The sequence below is a fragment of the Lepisosteus platostomus genome, chromosome 3 (assembly GCF_059453375.1).
Source record: "Lepisosteus platostomus isolate fLepPlt1 chromosome 3, fLepPlt1.hap1, whole genome shotgun sequence".
NCBI lineage: Eukaryota > Metazoa > Chordata > Actinopteri > Semionotiformes > Lepisosteidae > Lepisosteus > Lepisosteus platostomus.
The window spans coordinates 52038403-52046955 of record NC_142613.1 but is presented as its reverse complement, the minus strand read 5'-3'; the positions used below and the strand labels follow the sequence as shown (position 1 = coordinate 52046955).

General features: G+C 44.0%; 1 protein-coding gene across 1 annotated transcript in view; it reads left to right on the top strand.

Moving 5' to 3' along the window:
• The first annotated feature begins 1436 nt into the window (after positions 1-1436).
• LOC148675067 (leucine-rich repeat and fibronectin type-III domain-containing protein 2-like) overlaps positions 1437-8553 on the top strand; it is a 167692-nt gene continuing 160575 nt past the window's right edge. The window contains exon 1 of the mRNA XM_088626044.1: positions 1437-3050. The gene's annotated coding sequence lies outside the window, so the exon portion shown is untranslated. The remainder of the gene's footprint in view (positions 3051-8553) is intronic.

Sequence of the window (8553 nt, the reverse complement as noted above, 5' to 3'; positions counted from 1 at the left end):
ATGTCAAAAATCAGAACAAAACCACACCATGCCTCACCAGCAGGGGTGGCCACTTCCATAATTCTACCAAATGACTGCTGAAATAAAAGCGGTCTGCTCAGGGGGGAAGGGTAAGGCCATTGTTACATGTGGATTGACTCGCAAGGGCAAGGAAAATCGATACAGTGTGCAAAAGCAAGGAAATGCTGCAAGAAGGGATGAGAGAGAAAGTTATTAATGTCTGGTGTGGTGGCAGGGATGTGGTATCAAATTTGAGCAGGCAACTGATGGATATCATAAGAAAGGGTTATGCCCCAAGATGCACTCAGAGGGGCACTGAACAAGATAGCGCCACCCCACAATGCTTTGTGACAGCTGTGCTTTGCGATTTGTCGCCTCAGAGCAGCGTAAAGGACATTTCGCAAGGTGTCTTCCCAGCGGACTCGCAACATTCAAAGCCAGGTAATGGGCAAGGGGTTGTGACAGGTGCTGAGCAGATGCCAAAGCTCAAAGAAAAGCAGAGCTCGAGATGCGAAAGTGCTAAATTCATCCACAGCGCAAAAAAAAAAAAAAAGCCCATCACGATTAATTGGAAATTCCTTTCGGCAGGAGCCCGGCACAAATGCTGTCACGGCGGCGTTCTCCATGGTCCTGAAAGTTTCTGTTACAAATTAGAGCGACTTCCAAGTTACAAATCAGGAAAACGTGACGGAGGAAAAGCAGAAGCGGTAACTCGTTTTAAGTTGCAGGCAGCGGGCTACAAGTGTGTACAGTTATCTCATGCCTTTTGTCAAGGAAGAGCACAGGTTCGTTGTCCAAAATGCTTTTCTATAAGAGATATTATCCTATTAGAGATATTGGTAGGTTGCATTTAATAAACGCCAAAACGAAGTAGCTTCACCATGATGTACAGTATGAATTGCAATGAAATTAAAATGTGTTTCACGTTGCAATACCGCAGACTTAAATCTATTGCTAAGGGGGCACAGTGTGGTCCCAGAGAAAGAAGTGGTCGTGGAGACGTCCGCAGTGTGAATTTAAGCAATTATAATTAGAGACTTAAGTGGCAACACCTGTGTAATTGCCAAAGCACAAGGTGAGACAAATTACCTGGCGAGAGAGACCTCAAGGTGACTGCAAAGTAAATAAGTAGAGCAGATTGGAAGCGCGGCTCTTAATCTTGGCCTAAACGCCGAGATCCTCTGCTGGAGAAGTTAAACTGAAAAAAAAAATCAAGTATTACAGTATAAAGATTATCTTGTTAAGGGCTATGAAATAAAAAGCAGAGGGGCTCGGCGGGTTTTTGTTGCTGATAAAGCGACATGACTTTCCACCACTATCGCGATGTTAGGTAAAAGGGCCACGCCGTGGACACCCGTGTCGCCCGCTGGCTGGGGAAAATCTGGGGCCGCTCCTTCCGCTGCCGCTCAGGTCTAGAGGCACGTGAGGCACAGCTGTGGCACCAGCTGGCGGCGCCTTCCTGACTGCGGCGGTCGGCGCTTTCTCCGGCTCTGCCCTTGTACCGAAGGGAGACGGGAAGACGCCAACCTCCCGCTTGAGGTACTCGGCGTCTCGCACCTTAAACCAAACTTCACCACGCGCACCGGCCTTCTGAAAAGAACAAGTATCTAAGCATAATTAAATTTGTGTTTGCGGCCGTTTTGCACTGAAGTAAAACTGGGCTGTCCTGCCGAAGTGAGTTTGTTCCGAAGAGCCGCAGAGCGCTTTGTCGTCCTGAAACAGACCGCTGTACCGGTACCCCCACTGACTATAACTGACGGGGATGCGGTCCGCGGAGGTTTTTGGGCTTCGGTCGTGACTGCTCACACGGCGCCTCACTCGTGCAGTGCCCCGCCGGCGCTGCTCGCTCTTTCTCCCCCACCTCGTTCGCTCCGATTCGACGCTGCCTGTATTTCTTTCGCTTCTTCTTTCGCAACTCCGAAAGTATTAGAGCTGCCCAAGTGTCTGCTTCTGATTCCCATCGCTCACAGAAAGAAGACAGCGGATTTAACTTGCTTGGCTTCTTCTTCGGCACGGCTTAGCCTTCTATTATTGTGTGCGATAGCTTAGGAGGAAATTGCTTTGACTCATAATTACACGCGCTAATCCGCTTCTTAAGCACAGATCTCTGGCTACGTGTAGCCAGTCCCCTTCTGTCGTAGACCGTTACAGACGTTCGGATTTGCATTGATGTGAATACAGTTAGAAGTGTGGCCAATGTCAACAGGAGTTAATATGATAAACAAGTTAACTCTGTAGGTTACATGTGCAGGATGTGGGGGGAATTCCGAATAGAATGCTAAAGAGGAGTATCGGGGGAACGCACCGTTTCTGTATTCATTTTGTGTGTGCGTGTGCTTGAAGACTTGCGGTCTTTTTTCTACTTTTTTTTTTTCTCCCGTCGTCTTCCCTGCTCGAGCCGTGCTGGTTGTGCCATCTAGAGATCTTCGCGAGCTCACTGCAGTTGTCTGCTGTCTCGCGCGCAGCTTCCAATAGTTGCGCTGGATTCCTGCTCCCGGACTCGGGTCTCCGGCGCGAGGCACGTTAGCTCGCCTGGCTGGTATAATGAACTTGAAGATTAGCGCTTCGACCATGCTGACACTACTTCTTGGACTCTCGGGCCCGAGTCGCTTTCTCAACAGTCGGCAGATGTTAAACATGTCGGTGGCGTTCTTTTGAGAGCCAAAAAAACTCACCCGACAGAGAGCGTCCAGAGAAGGTAACGCGTCGGAACAGCGCTGTAAGAAGCATCCCGGAGGTTTGCCGGGGTCCTGTGATTACATCTGAGATTTTTGTTGGAATATACTGTACGCACATGGAGTCTCCAGCGAGAGGATTTTAAACCGGATTTGGGGAGCAAACTGTACAACTACTCCTGTTTTGCGGCGTCAGCCGCACTGGTTACCCTGCTGGGTGTCTGAGGCTCTTGTGGAAAGGATGCGCGCTGTGGAAATGGTTTGCGTGTTATCGTCTGGAGATAAGAGAGCATATTGGAGAGCAGTACTGGAGTGAAACAAGCGGGTACTCTGAAACCTCTCTGAGATACAACGGATAGATGTCCGCTTACAAAGGTAAGGGGGAGTGTGTATTAGCGCCGATACCGGGGCAGAATTCGTCGCTCAGTAGTATTCCGAAATTCTCTGTGAACAGCTAATTTATAGCTAAAGTGTTGTCGTATACATTTTCGTGCTGTACAGTAAATGCTAATAATGGTGCTTCTAATCATCGTAATAACGAAACGGCAAATGCAACTCTTTTATTTTTAAGTACAAGCAAGGCATTTTTATTCTGTGTTTGATGCCATAGTATGATGTTTTCCTTCATCAAATGCATGTTGAACCGTGACAGATATCCCACGCTGTTTTTTTTTCACAAATCACCCCAGTAGCCTGCAGCTGTTCGCAATGCCAAAACAGTCTCTTGACCTACCCCACGGTGTTATTGACAAGTGCCGAATGTAAAACGAATGAACGAATAAACCACTAGTGTATTCCCCGATTCCCCTTCGAATTGGTTCTGCACACACTCGTTCTTTCAATGAAGCCCAGTTTCGTCAGAATCTGTTCGAAGTGCCGAAAAGCGCAATGGAAGTGTTTAGTAATGTCCTTTTGCAATTGCTGGAGATGTTAAGATTTACTACAGAACATAAATTCGAAATGATCTTCCTTACTGCCGAATTTTCGAAACCAATTTAACCACTAACAACAAAAATGAAAGACAAACATTAACTATATACTGTACAGTACCTGTAATTTACCAGCTGTTTATTCTTCAGGAAGAACAGACATGTACAGTACCTTTTTAAGGGATTTATATAATACACTAGATTAGTTATTTATATCAAAGCTGTCTATGTGTATTATTGAGTGAAATTAAACTAATGAATGAACAAATGTCGGCTTAGTATTGTTTGCTTTAGGTCTGGAGTCCGTGGCAATTAGGACAGAAGTCAATGTGAACAGTCTTCGCCCAGAATAGACTCCCGTCGCACACGCAGATACAGTATAAACGTTGAGAGTTTCTGTTTTCGAGGGGCAATATGGTGTGGTTTAGAAACCTGAAGGGGGTTTCGGAAACCAGAGTTAAAAGTGGGTGTGCGCCTGTCGAGGGGGCTGGGCAAATGGGGAAGTATTATTTTGTGGTTGTTTGAAACTACTGTAGAACTGATCGCTTTGAAGACAGCGGTCTGGTGTAACATACAGTAATTGACATCATGCAGACCAACTTTGTGTAAGGCGACGCAGTGCCGTCCCTTTTAGCACTTCAGACTGGTACGAGACTGGCATCGACTGGTACGAGAAGGGACGTGTCTTACAATGGTTCGGGTACTTTTACAGAACAGGGGGCTAGCACCCTTTGATGGGACCTGTGCTTGTCCTGGCGTGCTTCAAGAGGTGAAATCCCAAACGCGGGCGAACGGAGTGTGCAGTCTGGGGTCATATGAGCGGATACTGCCTTGGCAAAACCCGACCTCTCTCTCATAGGAAAAAAAAAAAGCGGTCAATACATTGTAAACAAACATATCCGTGCTCACAGCCGGAGCTGAACCCTTCCGTGAAGCCTTGGTGTTTAAGCAAACCTCGAGGCTTCTGATCATCCAATTTACAGAGCGTGTTTAGCGCTGTGTGTTCAAACAATAAAAAGTTCACAGCGTGTGATTTAATTTGTTGATGGCTTTTAAATGCGATATACAGTAGGCACCAAAGAATATTCCATTTCCAAGATGGTTGTCTGTCGGAAGACCATGGTGACAATGGAAATCAGTTCGAATTAAAGCACCGCGGCACTAACAACAAGCATTAACAGATTCCCCAGCGGTGTGCTTCATCACGTCTGTCACGATACTGGCCTTCATCCCCACAAAAAGTGCGGGATCCTTGTCTGTATTGTGTTAATGATACAAGGAAGGATGCGATCAATGTCACGTTCATGTAATTAATTAATGGTGTATATTATAAACACATTCACACCTCTCAGGTTGTCGTAAAAAAAAGTATCCTCTCAAAGATTCTGCAGAATTAAAGAATGGTGAATGTGTTCAGCATTCCTTCTGGCCACATTGCGGTCTCCCCGGTAATGTGAACCCCAGTTTTGACCACCTCTTATTAATCTGACGATCGTTCTCATTAAACTGAAGAGCAGCCTGTCGGGGAGTCGGAGCGTGCTGTGTGCGGATAGCGGCACGGCCATTGCAGGTAAAATGGGTTCATCTGCATTCCAAACGTACGTGATAAATCTTCCTTTCCGGTCCCCGTGGGCGTGCCTGATTTTATGAGGTGGAGAGCTATTGGAAAGGAGTTTGTAAAGACGAAGTTTTTAACGCAGAGCGTGATAGCAGTTTTTTCACCTTTCTTCTCTGAATGCAGTGTGTGTGTGACGGGCGATTGAGTAAGCAGTTCGCTTGCTGTTTCTGAGCGCGGTTGGTGTCTCTGAAAGCTGGGTACACAACCCTGGGTCAGTTCAGGTGCGGACATTTTGGGGTCATCGAACCGTTAATTATCAGGTTGGGCTCACTAGATTACTTACAGTAGGTTTCTTGTTTGTTACTAGTGACTTTCAGTAGTTGGGCCATAATGGAATTGAAATTGAGTGATTCCTTGCTTCAGGAACTGTGTGAAAAGCACAATTTACTTATCAGAAATTTGGATTCAGTGACAAACTGACTTTGCTGTCCCAATACTTCCCGAAGGGAACTATGGATATCATCTTCCTCCACAGATTTATATACCCAAAATCATTTCTGCATTTTCTAGACCAGTCATTTGTCAAATCATTTTTATGGAGAAAAATCAAACTGAATAAATTATGCAGCCTTGACTTTGCAATTCTCCCTTATCTGACAGATCTGATTAGCAATCTTTTTCTCCGTGTGTTTTTTCCCCACCTTACAGCTTTTCAGTGAAATTTTGACACACAGAAAGAGTTGGCTCTTGCTCATTGTAGTCAGCTGGATCTATCAACCCGAGTCATGTTTCTAATTGTCAGTCAAGGGGAAATTCAAGCTTAGTTCTTTTTGTATTAAAAGCTGAAAGACTGAAAACCATGAAGCAGCCCTGCATACTAACAGCAACCTGTTCATGTCCTCTGCTGGACTGCAGTGTGCAGTATATGGACTTGGTATCAAGCTTAGTTTGGATACCTAGCGGCTGTATGATTTGGGTCATTGCCATGTTGTATGATAAATGCAGCTCCAAAAGTATTGAAGAAATTTCTTCTAGACAAGCAAACAAAATACTTCTGTAAACGTCTGATTTCATTCTGCTGCTGCCATCTTCAGTTACATCATCAGTAAAGACAAGTGAGCCCATTTTTGAGCAGTAAGCAATTTCTCCATGATATTCTGCCTACCAAGCCTCAGAATTTGTTCAGAAATTCAAAGATAAGCCAGGAGAGTTTTCAGGACACATCAAACCAGAAGAAACATTTATCAAAGTGATGGGGAGGTTAAAGTGTGGAGAAAGAAAGAAGCTGTAGATGTCCCAGAGACCTTCACCTGAGAAGTCCAGTGGGTGTACTGTATATATTGGGTGCACTGTACTTGAATATTTTGAATGAGGCTGAATGAGTGAACTTCCACTGACAGTCTAAAGAAACAATACTTTGTGACTGAGTTTCAAAGGGCCTGTGATCTTACTCCCTCTTTTTATTTGTGCACTAAAAAGAGAGCATGAAAACGACAGTGCTTGCCACAGCCAGAACCAACGTGTGGAGAAGGGAGAAGGAAAAGATAAAATACTGCAGAAATTGCATTTCCTTTAATTGCAGTTGAGTTAGTAAGTAACTGTTCTCCCTCTGTATCCTGGTATTGTTAGTACTGTAGTTAATGACCCAACTTTCTTGAGTGAGAGGTCAATGGAAGGATGTTGTGAATTTTCAAAGTCTGGGGAAGCAAAGGGGAATGTTTAATTGATGTTTGCCAATTTATTTGTATGCACGTTCTTATCTTGCTTTTGTTTTCACAAAACACTACAACTACCCCTCACCCCTGCCTTTTCTCTCTCAGTGGTACTGCCCTAAATTACTCTAAAAACACCATAAAATAGTTACAATGGAGCCCCGCTATAACAAGGTTTTGTCTGAGTTAACAGTAGCACCCCAACACCCCACTGTCTCCCCCTTGCCACCCTGGGTCTCAGCAGTCCAGAGCTTCAGATACAGTGCCTTGCAAAAGGTTTCAGAGCTTTCCTATTGAGTCCCATGTGTGCAATTAGCAAAAAATGTATCCACATGAATGCTTGAATAAGGTTTCAGAAGGTAAGATAAGTTAGACAGTATCAGCAAGAATTAAAAAGAAAAAATAATGTCAAGAATGTATTATTATATATCAGCTTAATATTGGATGGAAGTACCTTTGGCAGCAATTGCATCTGCGTGCGTTTCTGGCTCAGTCTCTACCAGCTTTGCACACCAGCTTGGTGCCCATTCTTCTTGGCAGATCTGCTCAAGCGCTCACTCATGCCACCACCATTGCATTGATGTTAGGAGTATAGCTGAATGAGTAATGTGATGTGTTGGCTTTGTATCAGATGTTACACTTTGCATTTAGACCACAGAGTATATATTTTTCCTTATCTGACTACAAAACATTTAGTGTGTGTACTATCACATACTGTGAATGCTTTGTTGCTAACCCCATGCAGGATTTGAGCTGTGTTTCACACTCTGACATACCGGCCAGTTTTATGGAGTGACTGGGTTACTGTTGACTCATGCACATTTTCTTCCATCTTATTAAACTCTCTAACCAGTTTTCTCCTTGCCTGACTGCTCAATCAGGGGGATAACCCGATCTAGCCAGTGTCTGGGTGGTATGATACACACTCCAGTTCTTAAACATTGACTTTACAGTGCTCAAGGGGATATGCACTGTTTTTGAATTTTATGTATACAGTACCTTTCTTCTGCTTTTTATCCCTGAGTCATTTTGAAAGATCCTTGCTCTTCACAGTGGGATCTTTGATTGAAAATCATCACCTATGCAAAGGACCTTTATAGAGATGGGTGTATTTATTTTGAAATAATGTGTAGCACTATTATTGCACACAGTAAGAGACCACTCATGTAATTGTGTGGTTCATTAAGATAATTTTGTACACTTTAATTTAGGAGTGCCACAGCAAAGGGTTTGAACACTTGAATACAATCACAAGGTTTCCATTTTTTTCATTTTTATTTTCCTATTTTTTTTCTTTGAATATGTGGAGTAGGTTGTGTATTTAGCCAATTTCAATTGCTATTTCAAAGTGACTGCAAGTTTTAAAGCAACAAAATGTGAAAAGTGCACAAGGGTCTAAATACTTTGCATGATATTGTATATGGTGACTTTCAGCACAGCGCCAGCTGTGTTTTTAACTGCAGCTGGTCCAGCCTACCAGGTCTGTCTCTGCTGCTTTGAGAATAGAGTCACTGCTCAGCAAGAGGACTGAATGTGACCATGAATAGGAATATCCCTATTTGCGGTAATGGACAAACGGAAAGAGACCAGTTCCCAGAGCTAAACAGCCTCTGAACACTGTCAAAATATCTAAAAAGCACCCACATAGGGGTCTAAAGATAATTTCATTTGATACTGTC